General features: G+C 41.2%; 2 pseudogenes; both read right to left on the reverse strand.

The window, feature by feature from the left end:
* Positions 1–406: 406 nt before the first annotated feature.
* LOC144223245 (asparagine synthetase [glutamine-hydrolyzing]-like) lies at positions 407–1,953 on the reverse strand (annotated as a pseudogene).
* A 106-nt stretch (positions 1,954–2,059) lies between these two features.
* On the reverse strand, positions 2,060–3,047 carry LOC144223246 (asparagine synthetase [glutamine-hydrolyzing]-like; annotated as a pseudogene).
* Between the last annotated feature and the right edge of the window lie 13,604 nt (positions 3,048–16,651).

The raw sequence follows: 16,651 nt of genomic DNA on the forward strand, positions 1-16,651 counted from the left end.
CTCACCCCATTAGTAATGATTTCTTTTTTATTTTTTAAGTGTATTTATTTTGAGAGAGAGAGAGTGCATATGCAGTGGGGGAGTGGCAGAGAGAGAGAGGGAGAGAGAGAATCCTAGGCAGGCTCTGCTCAGACAGTGCAGAGCCTGACATGGGTCTCAATATCACCATGAGATCAGTACCTGAGCCAAAATCCAGAGTCAGACCCTTATCCAACCCAGGTGCCCCAGGAACAATTTCTTTTTAATTTTTTCTTTTTTCTTTCTTTCTTTTTTTTTTAGATTTGAGAGAGGTTTTTTTCCCCTCATGCCCAAGTACATATGGGTGTTTGGCCCTGCCTTCCCCCATCCCACTACCTTTCACAAGAAAGAGGAACTTTTTACTTTCAGTCTCTATCTTAGAGAGTGCCTAAGCTTTGGCAGCTGGCTTGTAATGGGTCAGAGTGCAGGCAGAAGGGTCAGTGGCACTGATCCAGTTGGGCATCTAGTAATTGGTCAGCCAGTCAGCCTGGCATGGGTAGTGGCATTCAAATATTACTGGTAGTAATCGCCTTTGTAGTTTGAGGAGTACTGAGGGAAATGTCTTGCAGTTACCATTAGTGTATCATTAACCTGATGTCCAATATATTCCTGTAAAGTCATAAACCAGAAACTATTCACAGGTTATACCGTCATTGAAGGCTTCTAATGGTCACCAGAGAATCTCTCTTTTTTTGAAGTTTACTTAATTTGAGAGAGAGAGTGTGTGAGCAGGATGAGGAACATAGAGATGGAGAGAGAATCTCAAGGAGGCTCTGCTATGTCAACATAGGGCCTGACTGGGAGCTTGATCCCACAAACCATGAGATCATGACCTGAGCTAAAATCAAGAGTCAGATGCTTAACCGACTGAGCCACCCAGGCATCCTGCCAGATTCTCTCGAGATTGAAGACTAGAGTCTTCAAATACTCTTTCCCTCTCTATTCCATTCTTTACTGGTAGGAGAGACAAGTAATGGGAAGAAAATCAATGATCCAGGAATGGGACTTTCAGTTCAGGTCCATGGGCAGCAGTAGTTTGATCTGTGTAGAGAACAATCAAACAAACAGAGCTTCTTCAGAAGTTTCTCACTCTACCATTGGCTTTTTTTTTTTAATGTTTTGTTTATTTCTAGGAGAGAGAGAGAGAGACAGCGTGAGCAGGGGAGTGTCAGAGAGAGAGGGAGTCACAGACTGAAACAGGCTCCAGGCTCTGAGCTGGCCGTCAGCACAGAGCCCGACGCGGGGCTCGAACCCACGAACCGCGAGATCACGACCTAAGTGGAAGTCGGATGCTTAACCGACTAAGCCACCCAGGCGCCCATTGGCTTTTTTAAAAGAAGTTTTTGTGAAAATATATGTAACCCTGTGGAAGTACATCGGAACCAGAGATCACCACGCTGTGTTCTTCCAAATGTACTTGGAAATTAAATATATATCTGTTGAAGTGTGAACTGTTGTAAGGTCATAAGTTTCTAAGGAAAATATGAATTCATTCAGTATCTGAATGCATTCTTCACAGTTAAAAAGGTCTTCATGATGTTCACAATGTGATCTGCTACTTTTCCAGCAGCCAGTAAATGGGGACTTTCTCCCTGCCTGTTGCAAATGACTGAGGACATACTGTCCCAGAGCCTCTTTTAGCTGCTTCAGTAGGGTGACAGCAACTCAGCTGGAATCCAAGCCCCCTGATAAAAGGCATCCAGTCCTTTTGTCACCCAGTGTTTCTTAATAGCACTATTAAAAAGGATCTCCCCTCCAAAAAATAGTAGGCATATATATGAAGAGGAAAAAAAGAACATGACTAAATCTTCTTCCCCAGGAAACATTACATGCTTTTCACAATGAAATCACAACCAACCTTGAGTTTCAGTTTTAAGGATCGTTACCCTGGTCTCTGGCATCATCAGTCTGTCTCCTGTCTACTGGATCGTTCATAGCACATGCACATCCGCACACACTGTCTCTCATCTTCCACCTTTCCCTCTCCTTTATAGCAAAAGTCCTTGAATGGGTGGCCTATACTTGCTGTCTTTCATTCTCCTCACCTTCTCTTTGCAGTTTCTATGTTAAGACCTGGGAATAGTTTCTCCACACTGTTAAAGAGGGCATGCAGATGTTCATCTCTACGGTGATGAGAGTGAATCATTTCCATGGATGCAACTTTATCACTTGGCTTTCAATCCAGAATTTGATAGTGTCCCAGAAGAAAATGCTCCACTTTTTTATTTTTAAGGTTCCATTCTGATAAAGGAGTTGTGATGTGCTTCAAGTTAACAAGACCTTTAGCTTCTAAACAAACAGCCAAAAATCTGTCTTCTATTGTGGCTTTAAACAAACGTCTGACTCCATAGGTGTCTATGCCCAGGAACACTTTCTTATTGGCAGTTTCCTATGAAATGAATGCAAACACCTCATCCAACATACAAATTATTTGCTCAGTTCCTCCTTTCTTATAATGATGAAAGATGATCTCACCATCCATTTTGGTCTAGTAATTAAATTCAAAAGAAGTTCAAAGGGAGAATTAAAGAGTAATTAAATTTAAAAGGAAATGCCTTTCGGGGTGCCTGGGTGGCTCAATCGGTTAAACATCTGACTCTTGGTTTTGGTTCAGGTCATGAGCTCTAGGTTTTGTGAGTTCGATCCCCACATCGGGCTCTGTGCAGGCAGTGTGGAGCTTGCTTGGGATTCTCTCTCTCTCCTACTGTCTCTGACCCTCCCCCACTTGCACCATCTCTGTCTTTCTCAAAATAAATAAATGAACTTAAAAAAATGTATTTCATCTCCTTGTGGTTATAGATTTCTCCATTGTAACAGAGCCATAGTAAGGATATTTCTTTGCTCAGATTGGTTGCATTCTAAACAACTAGTCAACCACTTCCAACCAGTGAAATCCAAAGCAGCAATTTATATATCTGTTGACATTCTTAAGATGAAATTAATCTGGACCTCTGTGCGCTTAGACACTGATCAGAGAGACAATCATCACTGCCACAAAGGGCCCAAATACCACAGATGGTGCGGTGGAGTTACAGGCTCTCTGGGTGTGAGCAGGTGACTATTGGCAGGAGTGGAGGCAAGGGCTATGGATTATCTCCGTTTTTAAAAAAAATAGGCTTCATGGGGCGCCTGGGTGGCTCAGTCGGTTGGGCATCCGACTTCGGCTCAGGTCATGATCTCACGGTTTGTGGGTTTGATCCCCGTGTCGGGTTCTGTGCTGACAGCTGGCTCAGAGCCTGGAGACTGCTTCGGATTCTGTGTCTCCCTCTCTCTCTGACCCTCCCCTTCTCACGCTCTCTCTCTCTCTCTCAGAAAAAAAAATAGCCTTCACACCTAGCATGGAGCCCAACGTGGGGCTTGAATTTATGACTGTGAGATCAAGACCTGAGCTGAGATCAAGAGTAGGACACTCAACCAACTGAGCCACCCACGCACCCCTCCATTGTTCTTCACATAGGCATATCTATATATCTATATCTCTAGTTACCCTTTCTTAGATAAATGTTAACATACTATACATACTTTTCTCTGTATTGATTTTCTTTTATGGTAGGCTCCACACCTAACATGGGGCTTGAACTCACAACCCCAGGATCAAGAGTTGTAGGCTCTACTGACTGAACCAGCCAGGCATCCCTACCTTGACTTCTTTCTCTCAACAATATATCCTGGCAATCAGTCCACTGTTGTATTTTCCTTATTCCCCCTATTACAGGTATATAGTACCCTATTGGATGGATGTTCCGGTACATTTTAAGACTAAGGTATTAGGAAAGGTTCAAAGCATGGGCGATCTTTTGGAAGAGGAGGCCTTTTATTTTGCTAATCTGTGGGTAACTCAAGGGTCCCTGTTAAGGCTTAGATAATGGTGCCAGTAGAGAGATAGTTGAGTATTATTAATACAAAATTGCTGCTGGTCGTATATAATAAATCTCTTTGTTCTCTGAGCTGAAGAGGAGCTAGAAGGATTTGAAAAAAGAAATAGGCTTTTTCCTCTCCTCCTATACTTCCTTTTTGTGATATATTGTCTGTTACACCGTTAGGATTTAAAGCAAGCTTTGTGTTAACCTGGAGTACAGCTGTCTCACACAGCAGAGACATCTAACAGAGGCACCTTTGTGAAACTACTTTCCTGATAATTGCTATTTTTCTTCTGACTCCTTCTGGAAAAAACTCGTTGAGCAGACAAGGTATCCTGTTACAAATCTCTGACTTGAGTAAAAAATGGAATAGTTTCACTCAAGGCCCCATTATATACTAGATTCCCAAATTCAGTCTCTAGTCTCTTTCCTACCCCATGTTATGTTCAGCCATATTGTCCAGTAAAGCTCACGGAAGACAATGTTTCAGTGAGTGCTAGAAAGTAGTATAGCTAGCAGCATACATGGGCAAAGCCCTCAGTGGGGCTAATAGAACAAAACTCAGGGAATGTAGAACACAGAAGATATTTGCTCTTCTTTTCCCTCTCTGTCAACCCACCTCCTCATCTGTCCTCAAAGAGAAGAGCTGCTACTATAATTGGTCATACTTGGTTGGCCTAGTTATTAGAGTGAGAAGCCCTGTGTTTTAAGAGATTATGTAGAAAGCCTATGTGAGGAAGATTTTGAAACAGTTCTGAAAAGTCACAAAAATATGATCAGACGAAAATAGAAACACATCCCTTGTTCTTGGAGAGGACAAATCAACATCATAGATATTTCAAGTCTCTTCAAGTTAATATATAAATTTAATGTAATTCCCTAAAAAGAAGCCAGCGAAATTTCCTGGCACTGGATCCTAAACTTCAAACGGAAAAATAAATAAGCAGGACTACTCATGAACATCTTCAAAAGGAAGTAATTAGAGGGGTTGGCCTTACCACATATTAAAAATTACTGTAAAGACCCTATAATTAAAACAGTGTGGTGTTGATACCTGGCTAACAGACAGACCAATGGAAATAATTTCAAGCACATGTGGAAATTTAGCATATGACAAGGGAGGCATCTTAAATCATTGAGGGGAAAGATTAACTTAAAAATGGGATTAGCACAACTGGAGAGTCATTTGAAAAAAATATATATTTGAATTTATGACCCTTACTTTACATTAAAATATACTCCAAATAGATCAGTTGTTTCAATTTAAAAAAAATGAAATAGTATACTCAAGAATGAATCATATCCATTTCTTTTATTGCCTGGACATGAGGAAAGCCATTCTATTACAATAATTCAAATCCCAGAAGCCATGGAGAAAGATAAATACATTAAAATATATTACCTATGGAATATCTAACATATCTACATATACATACAGACAGACATATATAAACTTGTGTTTGGCAAAATTATCATAAGCAAAATCAAAAGACAAAAATTGGCAGAGAATATTTTCAACTTACACAAAATGGTTAACTTTTATGAATACGGAACAGAAAATAAAGAAGTGTATTGATAGATGCTACAGCATGGATGAACCTCAAAAACATGCTGAGCAAAAGAGCCAGTCATAAAAGATCACGTACAGTGTGATACCATTTACATGGAACATCTAGAACAGGCAAATCTACAGAGAGGGAGAGGAGGTTAGTGGTCACCCAGGGCTGGGTGGGGTGGGGGTGGGGGTTGGGAGTGAGGATGACTTCTGATGGGTAAGAGGTTTCTTTGGAGGTGTTCAAGATGTTCCCAAGTTACATGATGGTGATGGCTGCACAGCTCTGTAAATATACTACTTACTGAATGGTACTCTTTAAAATTTTTTTTAACGTTTTGTTGATTTCTGAGAGAGAGAGACAGCGTAAGAAGGGGAAGGTGAGAAAGAGAGGGAGACACAGAATCTGAAACAGGCTCCAGGCTCTGAGCTGCCAGCACAGAGCCTGACGCAGGGCTCGAACCTGAGATCATGACCTTAGCCGAAGCTGGACGCTTAACCGACTAAGCCCCCCAGGAGCCCCTGAACGGTACTCTTTAAACGAGTGAGCATGTCATGCTATGTAAGTTATATTATAATAAAACTGTTTAAAAAAATGACAAAGACAAAAATCCAGGAGAATAGGGGCGCCTGAGTGGCTTAGTCGGTTAAGCGTCCGACTTTCACTTAGGTCATGANGCAAATGCCTATGAGACATTTGAAAAAGTAGTCGGCACCATTCTTCTTAAAAGAAATGCACATGCAGGGGCGCCTGCGTGGCTCAGTTGATGAAAGTGACCGACTCTGGCTCAGGTCATGATCTCACTATTCGTGAGTTTGAGCACTGCATTGGAATCTCTGCTGTCAGCACAGAGCCTGCTTCGGATGATCTGTTCCCCACCTCTCTCTGCCCCGCACTTTCTCTGTCTCAAAAATAGATAAACATTGGGGCGCCTGGGTGGCTCAGTTGGTTAAGCGTCCGACTTCAGCTCAGGTCATGATCTCACAGTTCGNAAAATAATAATAATAAAAATAAATAAATAAACATTAAAAACAAAAGAAATGCATACGCATCAGAGGGCAGATTTGTTTTCTAAATAGGATAATAAAGATAATATTTTCCTTCAGAGTAAAGCTTGGGCAGGTTTTATAGCAGTGCCAATAAGATTAGGGGTTTCCTAGGCTCTGTGTTCCTCTGCTATGACACAAACCCATTTGGCACAACATCCCCCCGGGGTTCTCCTTGTCGTCCCCATGGGACGTGGGAGACAGGATGCAGCGATGCCAACATGAGGCTCAGGCGCCTGCTGTCCTCTGGTTTTTGACCTAAGAGTTGGAGGCCTTCTGGCAGTACCCACCAGGGCTCTCTTGTTGGCGTGCTAGGAAGGTGAAATATCAAACTCTTCCCAGTTCCAGACTGGGAAGCTTGACATCACACTGTGTTGGGAATCCTGGGGAGAAACAGGTATTCTAACTTTTTTAAAAGACTATTTTGAAGTAATCTGTATACCCAGCTTGGGGCTCAAACTCACAACCCCAAGATCAAGTCACGTGCTCCACCGACTGATTCAGCCAGGGACCCCAGAAACTTTTAAAGTTTATTTTATTTATTTTGAGAGAGAGAGAGAGAGAGCCAGAGAGAGCAGGGGAAGGGCAGAGTGAGAGGGAGAGAGAGAATCTCAAGCAGACTCCACACCATCAGCGCAGAGCCTGATTCAGGGCTTAATCCCAGGAACTGTGATCATGAGCTGAGCTAAGATCAAGAGTCAGACGCTTAATTGACTCAGCAACCCAGGTACCCCCCAGAATAGGTATTCTTATACATTATCAGCAGGATCACAAAATGGCAAAACCTCTCTGGAGGGAAAATTGGACAGTATTTAGTGAAATTATGTGTGCATTTATCCTTTGACTCGGTAATCTTCCTGGGAAGCTAGCCAAAGATACCCCTTTACAAATGCAAAATATGATGTGCACGCACTCTGCTCTGTGTTGTAAAATTATTTGTAATAGGAAAAGCTTGAAAACAAATCCAAGTATCCATCAATAGAAGACTGAATAAACTAGGGCATATCTACACATAAACATATTTGCATATACTTGTACATAAGTGTATATATTTATTTTTATGAAAAAAAAGAATAGACAAGATATTTTTGAAAATGGAAATGGTTCCTTATAATGATGGGTAAAATGGGTATAAGGAGTAAAGTGGGAGCAAGAATTTAATTCTTTGGGTATCCTTTTTATGTAGCTTTGACTTCCGAATCATGTAAATGATTTATATATTAAAAAAATTAAACTAAGTTAAGTAATAAAAAAAACCCTAAAATTGAACAGACAGAAACCAATGAACAGAATTGAACATGAAACCCAATTACACTGAGAAAATAATTACTTTTTTTTAAGATTTTATTTTTAAGTAATGTTTACACCCAACGTGGGGCTTGAACTTACAACCCCAAGATCAAGAGTCACATCTCTACCGAATGAGCTAACCAGGTACCCCAAGAAGATTATTAAAGTTACTTTGGAACATAGACCACTGTAACATTTTCCCCGTATAAAGTCTAAGGACAAATAAAATTCCAAAGATATTTTGAACTGAAATCAGTAAGTTTATTGTTAGTAATATTGTTGTTCTTGTGCTTTTGTGTATGATAAAACAAATGAGGAAATATTATTCTTATTAGGAACCATGATTTCCAAGTTACAAAGATAAAAAAAGCACTATAATCCTAACTTTGAGTGGGAACTATCAACATAAATCCATTTATATACATATACACACAAATATATTTCACATTTATAGTGTGCCTACTATATGTGCCAGGCATAGGAGAAAGAACAATGAATAATAAAAGTATAGACTCTGCTATGATAGAATTTATGGGTGATACATGTATCAAATGCATAATTGCACAAATACTTAATGGAGTTAAGCCTTGCATTTCCCAAGAGTTTACACCATCACCATTCAACACATGAGGTTCCTCAGTCTGAAAAGCAGCCCAGCCTGAAATGCAGCCTTATTATTAAAGCAAAATACTCAGTGGCTACTTTAAGAAATATTAAGTGCTCAGAATGAGGGCCACTTGTGCCAAAAATGAACCATTTGGAACCATTCACATGTGTGAGAAATAGTAGTTTTATTGACAGGCATGAAACACACAGGTCTGTGCTGAGTTGTCCAGGCTTGTGCGGGCAGGCAGTGGTGCCTGCCTTTCCCAGACAAGATTGTGAAATGTTCTGTGTCTTCTCATCTCTCTTTAATAAGAAACATCTTGCTTTGGGGACAAAGTTGTAAAAGGAACTGGCAGCTAGCTCTCAGCTTACCCCATGATTTCTATAAGAAAAGGCATCTTGTGGTAACTTCAGTGATGGTGTCACTCATCGAGATTAGTCCAGTACCAGCGAGTGAATTTAGAGAAATCATGGGCTAGATCTAAAGCGAGAGAGCTCCAGGTTGAGTCTCTATGGTGTGCCACCTCGTACCGTGTGTGAAGGTGACATAACCTCTGGATGTACACATCTGTTTCCTGCTTTTTAAAGTTCTGCGACTGGGAACAGTTACTTGCAAAGTCTAGCACTCACGAAAGATTTACAAGTGGTATAGAAATCTCTCTTTTTAGTATTTTGTCATAAGGAGTTTCAGATCTCTGGTCACCTGGCTGATTGAGATGTTTGCCATCTAAAGTTGCTTAGTGGTTGAGTCCAGTTACTTAGGGAACCACCTGATACCTAGGAACTGGTACCAAGTGAAGGTGGGTGGTCCCCAAAGGAAAGTGAATACAAATTTAACAGTTTAATGGTATATTTTAGCTGTATCATAAGCAAATTGTAGTCGGATGTATGCTTGGAAGTGACTACGGATGCAAAGGGCAATATTGAGGATGGGTGCCTTTTAGGCAGTGGTGTGCTGGTAAATGTTTAACAACAGATTCATTCTCTGGGACAGTGAGAGTAGGGGAGGCCCTGGTTTGTGGTTTTCTGATTTCCACTGTGTAGAAGTTTCCACAGGCTGATTTCAAGCTTTGAAGAATTTAACAAGCAAGAGTCCTGACTATCCAACAACTGATTCTCATCAGTTGATTCTGTCTGGCTCCAGTGAACCATTGCTTATAGGTACCGTAGTTAAGGGGTAACAAGCTGTCAGCAGTCCAGAACCCTAACCCAAAAAGGGTAAGGGAAAAATATCAAGGAAAATTAAGAAAACATGCATACAAATTGAAGCATGATGATGTGTAGCACCGGTTCCCTGACTTCCCATGTTCTGTGGGTCTTGGGCTGTCTCCTCCCTGCAGTCGTTAGTTTCTTCTGATAGCCTTGAGTGGAAGCTCTTTCCTGAGGTTTTCTACTTCTGGAATATTCCTAAGAATTCTCAGGTTGAGGTCTATAGCAGGAACATTGTCTGATTCAAGAAGGATTTCTTTCTCCTTCATTAACAAGTAAGGAAGCAAGGGTCAACACCCCAGAGTGGGACTACTGTGCTAATTGCTCATAGTACCTGTAAGGACCTTTCCGGTGAGGTCTAGGCAGTCCTTGCCCCATGGCTCTTTATGGAGATAATACCTCTCATTTTATTTATTTATTTATTTTTTACAAATAGTTTATTGTCAAATTAGTNACCTCTCATTTTAAATAGTGAATATGGTTGTTTTGAAGGATGTTCTGGAATAGCTACTCACATCTGTTGACAAAGTTGTACATTGATTCCACTTTTGTGAGATATTTAGAATAGTCAAACTCATAGAGACAGAGTAGTAGGGTGGTGGCTAGGTTCTGTGGGGAGCAGAAAATGAGCAGTTAGTTGTTTTTTTTTTTTTTAAGGTTTTTTTTTATTTATTTCTAGAGAGAGAGAGAGCGTGAGCAGGGGAGGGTCAGAGAGAGAGGGAGTCACAGACTGAAACAGGCTCCAGGCTCTGAGCTGGCAGTCAGCACAGAGCCCGACGCGGGGCTCGAACCCACGAACCGCGAGATCATGACCTAAGCGAAAGTCAGACGCTTAACCGACTAAGCCACCCAGGCGCCCCATGAGCAGTTAGTTTTTAAGGAAAACATTTTCAATTTTGCAAGGTGAGAAAAGTTCTGGAGATGGATGGTGGTGATGGTTTATATAACAATATCAATGTACTTAATACCACTGAACCCTTAAAAATGGTTAAAATGGGGGAGTGCCTGGGTGGCTCATTCGGTTAAGCATTTTACTCTTTAAAAAAAATTTTTTTTAAATGTTTATTTCTTTTTTGAGACAGAGACAGAGCATGAGCAGGGGAGGAGCAGAGAGAGAGGGTGACACAGAATCTGAAACAGGCTCCAGGCTCTGAGCTATCAGCACAGAGTCTGATGTGGGACTCGAACCCACGAACCGTGAGATCATGACCTGAGCCGAAGTTGGACGCTTAACCTACTCAGCGCCCCAAGCATTTGACTCTTGATTTCGACTCAGGTCATGATCTCATGATTTTTGGGATCGATCCCAGCATCAGGCTCTGCACTGAGGGCACAGAGCCTGCTTGGGATTCTCTCTCTCCCTCTTGCTGCCTCTTCCCTGCTTTGCTCTCACTCTCTCTCAAAGTAAATAAATAAACTTTAAAAAATGGTTAAAATGGTAAATTTTATATTAATTATAATTTACCATAACTTTAAAAAGTTAAAAAAAACGGAATGTATTACATGAGTCATTTGCAATATTTGGCTATTTCAACCTGTAATAAGGTAAAGTCTATAACTGGGGATGACATTCTCAGGCAGATAAGATCCCTAACTGTTAATTAATAGGTTGAGAGTCAGTGGGCTGGCTATGGAGTTGATTTCATTGTCATTAAGACAAAAGGCAACAGTTCAGGCCAAGTTCCAGAGTTTCTAAAAATTTAACTAGAGTTGAATATTCCATTTGCCTTTTCTATATTACCTGAGGCTTGAGGCTTGAGGATGATATGGGCAGTGAAGCATTGAGCTTTCTCAAGCTCCTTAATAAAAATTTCAATGAAATGAATATTTCTGCCCCTAGAGAGAAAGTTAAGATTCCTTAGGTAGGAAACTTAATGCTACTGTCAAAGTTGTGGCTTTCTGAAAAGAGAAAACTTAATTCTGATAAACACACAATTACCAGGGTGGCTGGGTAACTCAGTTGGTTAAGCATCTGACGACTCGTTTTGGCTCAGGTCATGATCTCTTGGTTTGTAGTTCAAGCCCCGCCTCATGCTCTGTGCTGACAGTGTGGAGCCTGCTTGAGATTCTCTCTCCCCCCCACCCCCACCCCTCTCCTGCTTGTGCACACTCTTTTCTCTCTCTCAAAGTAAATAAATACACTTATAAAATATAAACACACAATTACCAAAACACATTCATATCCCATTGTCAGGGCAATTTTATACAAAGTATTTGTAAGTGGTCAAAGAAGCTTTGGTTCTGTTCTCTTTTCTAGCTTTAGTTTTGTCAGGATTTTGTTAAGGTAGGTAGGATATGCACTAGAAATATCCTTGACTATGTTTTAAAGTGTTTTCAACTCCATTGTTGGATTAAGATGGTCACCAAGCTATCTTTACTATGGTAATAAGACTGAAGAGCTTGTCTACCATGTTAATCAGCACCTAGGGATGGAGGAGAGTGAGATCCTTTCCTGAAGTATGACACATAATTAATTTAGAAGGATATAATCAATTATTGCCTTGGGAGAGAACATGTTTGTAAGGGCGTTTCAGGTCATAAAGTATACTTTGATTGACAATGGTATTAAAACCTAGAAACATTGGGGCACCTGGGTGGCTCAGTTAGGCATCTGACTTTGGCTCAGGTCATGATCTCACAGTTCGTGGGTTCAAGTCCCGCATTGGGCTCTGTGCTGACAGCTAGCTCAGAGCCTGGAGCCTGTTTCAGATTCTGTGTCTCCCTCTCTCTCTGACCTTCCCCTGCTCATGCTGTCTCTCTCTCTCTCTCTCTCTCTTTCTCTCTGAAATAAACATTAAAAAATTTTTTTAAATAAAAAAAATAAAATATAGAAACAATAATTTATAGACAATTACTGTCCCAGTTTTAGTGCTTAGCAATTGGGCTTCTTAGCAGTCGTTAATCAGAAGGTGGGAGTGAAGGAGCAGAGCTAAGGGGGTCATTGGTAAGTGTGCAGAGGAGAGTGGACACAGCAAGCAAGCCTCAAGTGACTGTCTTTATTTTTTTAAGTTTGTTTTTACTTTGAGAAAGAGAGAAAGAGAGAGAGAGAGAGAGGGAGAGCGGGAATGAGAATGAGTAGGGGGAGGGGCAGAGAGAGAAAATCCAAAAGAGGTACTGCAGACAGCCCAACTTGGGATCGATCCTACAACCCTAACCTGAACCATAATCAGGAGTCAGACACTCAACTGAGTGAGCCACGCAAGCGCCCCTGAAGTGACTGTCTTTAGAAGGGCCTATTTGCAAAGGTGGCCCTTGGCTGGATTTTGGGAGCATTCCCACTGCCTTCCACTGGTAAGGGTGGCCCCCTATGCTCAGACTGTGTAAACAACATGGCTATTGCTGAACACCTGCTTTCCTTTGGGTATGTGGAGTTTTGGTAGGTGTTAGGCAAAAGGTGTTTACATGACTAGCCCTCAGTAGAAACATTGGTCACTGAGTCTCTGAAAGCCTTCCCTGGGCAAAAACATTGCACATATGCATTTTCATTGCTGGGTCAGTGTGCGCTGTGTGTGACCCTTCATGGGATGGTGTTATGGGCTGAATGTGTCCCCACCCTCCCATTCATATGTTGAAGCCCTGACCCTCATTGTGACAGTATTTGAAGATAAGGCCTTTATGGAAGTAATTAAAAGTTAAATGAGGTTCATTGTGATCAGACTCTGAACTGACAGGATTTAGAGACTCTACATGAAGAGATAACTAGAGAGCTGGTTTTCACTCCCCTTGAACACAAGCAGGGAGGAAAGGCCATGTGAGGATGCAGTGAGAAGGCGGCTGTCTGCAAGCTAGGGTGGGTTCTCACCAGAAACTGAATTGGCCAGCACTCTGATCTTGGATTTCTAGCCTCCAAATCTGTGGGAAAATAAATCTCTGTTGTCTAAGCTACCCAGTTATGGCAGTCCTAGTCTCCCTCGGCAAGGGCCACCCGTCTCTCAAATCCAGTAACTAGTGTTCCCACACGTTATTTCATCCCTTTATGTCTTACGCATGTGTTCTTCAAAAATATGAGGCTGCTTCACGTATGTTAAAAACCCACATGAAAATAGTATCAAACTGTATATATTCTTCTGCAATTTGTTATTTATTTATTTATTTTTGCTGCATCTTATATTTGTGAGATTTATCCATGCGGGTATCTTTGCACTAGTTCTAGAATAATCCAAAACAAATATTCTAAAATGCAAAGACAGTATCACTTCCTATATTAAGATGCTCCAGGTTTTCCACCTTAAAATACGGGGATGAAAAAACACAAACATCAGAAAAGACTGAGTGTGGAGATGCCTTTGAATGTTTTTAGGTGGGAATCCCCACATTGTTAAATCTTTCTTTATCTCCAGAGAGGAAAATTTGGATTTTCCTGTGAAAGCTGCCATATTTTTAAATGTTTTATTTATTTCTAGGAGAGACAGAGAGAGACAGCGTGAGCAGGGGAGGGTCAGAGAGAGAGGGAGTCACAGACTNGCCACATTGTGGTTTTTGGCCTGGAAGATGAAAACCCTGAATGCCACAGTATAATATTTACTTTCCTTAGGGTCTGGCCTTTCCTCTTCCTTCTGCTTTGTCTCCAAATGCCTCTTTGCTCAGAACAGTCTCTTGGCATAGAGTGAGCATTTAATAAATATTAATTATTATTATTTTATCTACTGTCTCTCTTCATGTGGGTCAGAAATGGACTCTTTGAGGGGCGCCTGGGTGGCTTAGTCGGTTAAGCGTCCGACTTTCGCTTAGGTCATGATCTCACGGTTTGTGGGTTCGAGCCCCACGTCGGGCTCTGTGCTGACTGCCAGCTCAGAGCCTGGAGCCTGTTTCAGAGTCTGTGACTCCCTCTCTCTCTGACCCTCCCCTGCTCACGCTGTCTCTCTCTCTCCTAGAAATAAATAAAACATTAAAAAAAAAATAAAAAAAAAAAAGAAATGGACTCTTTGTAGTTCTTTTGAACTTCTAGGATCCAGTCAAGTTTATCCTTAGTCTACACATATTAAAAAGAGTAAGCAAGGAAGTTTCCTAAGTAACAGTATCTACAAATGTTACTTGTTCTCTCAAGGCAGATATGAAGGGGTTCACGGACCTTGTCATATGTTGCTTAAAGACAAGAGTCATAAACTATTACTAATTTGCTTCTGTGAAAATGAAAATTGTTATGCATAGGTACTACGGTCCCAAACATATTTGAGAATTCTCCTAAGAGCTTCCCTAAGAGTTGGGTTCAATTCTTGCATCCTTAACTTGTGGCCAAAATGAGGAGGCTGCTAGACATAAAATATGGTTGCTGACAGCTTCTAAGATCTTCAGTGGTTGTTTGGAAAAAGCTCTGGGCGTGGCTCCATCTCCTAGGCTATTTAGAGATGGTCTTTCATAACGTGGTATACAATTTTGTGCTTGTTTTTTGTTTTCAGTATGCTACTTTTCCCTCTCTAGATAAATTTTGAACTTCTTGAGGAAAGAGACCACAATAAAAAAATTTCTCTTAACACTAATTGGAACACTCAATTTTTAAAACTATTTTTATTATTTATTGTTATTTCTTACAAACTCCAAAATTTTTTATTGAAGAAAAACAGCTCTGGTGTTAGTGATAGTACCTGCACACTGTTTAATTTGGGATGGTGAATTAATTTCATTTATCAGTAAACATCTTTATCAGTAAGTTCTTAGATGCAATAGAAGAGTCTAGCTAGTCTAAATACAAATGGAATCTATTAAGAGACATTAACTCACAAGATCTCCAAAGGGCTTGAGAGTCAACATGGAGGGGACATAGACAGGACAGAATGTCCCAGTATTCCTACAAGACCCCAGTGAAGACCCCACTGCTACCCAGGCTCATCATGCATCCTGCAGCTGGGAGCCTGTGATGCTCCCCTTACCAGCAAATGGATTCTGGGTAGCAACTGCTTATCACATTGCTGTCTTGAATCAACACCTTTCTAGAATGCAGCTACTGGTGCAGCTAGATCATCTGCCTAAACCTAACTGTAAAGGAGTAAGACAAAGCAAATATCTGGTTCTATCTTGGGGAGAACTCATCTTGTAGGAAACTCCCCAGTGTTAGAAAGGTGTTCTAAGGATGGTGGATGTTCATAAAACATGACATGCCCTTGATTGCAGCACCATACAAAATTTGGTCTGCAGGCCAGAGTCAATTCTCAGAGCATTAGCTATGGGCTCCTACTAGGGACTGAATGTCTCCCTCCAAAATTCATGTGTTGAACCTAATCACCTGTATGATGGTAGCTGGAGTTGGGGCCTTTTATAAATGATTAGGGAATGAGAGTAGAGCCCTCATGAATGGGATCAGTGCCCTTATCAGAAGAGACATTAGACATTAGACATATTTCTCTCCTCTCCACTGGGTGAGGATACCAGAAGATGGCCATCTACATACCGGGAAGCGGCCTCCAGAAGACACTGGGGTCTGCTGGCACCTTGCTCTTGAAATTCCCACCTTCCAGAATTGTGAGAAATAGTTACTGCTTAAGCCACACAGTCTATAGTATATCTGCTAAAGCAACCTGAACTAATACGCCGTAGACTGTGTGTTGGGAGCACACTTAGTGTAGCACAGCTCTGGGGCAGAGGTCTGCAGACTGCGCCATAGGCCAAATCCAGTTTGCTGCTCATTTTCATAAGGCCTGCAAGCTAAGACTTTAAGTTTGAAGCTATATTTTAAAGGTTGCTAAACAAAAAAGAATACACAACAGAGATTTATGTGCCTCTCACAGGCCTGAAATCTTTACTGTTTCTTAAACAGAAAAAATTTGCCAACTCCTTCTCTAGCGCCTACTCTCGTATGGAATTCCTTGAGGAGAAATTCTTGCAAGGTGCCTGAGTGGCCCAGTTGGCTAAGTGCCCGACTCTTGATTTTGGCTTAGGTCATGATCTCACCAGTTGTGAGATCGAGCCCTGTACTGGGCACTGTGCTGGCATGGAGCTGCTTAAAATTCTCCTTTTCCCTCTGACCCCCTCTTGCTTGTTTTTTCTCTCTCCCCAAAAATAAATAAATAAAACATGGAGAAGTCCTTGCCATGTTTTTAGATACTTTGGGTGCTATTTATTCATAGGATGG

This window comes from Crocuta crocuta, unplaced genomic scaffold (assembly GCF_008692635.1).
Source record: "Crocuta crocuta isolate KB4526 unplaced genomic scaffold, BGI_CrCroc_1.0 scaffold31, whole genome shotgun sequence".
In the NCBI taxonomy this organism is placed as follows: domain Eukaryota; kingdom Metazoa; phylum Chordata; class Mammalia; order Carnivora; family Hyaenidae; genus Crocuta; species Crocuta crocuta.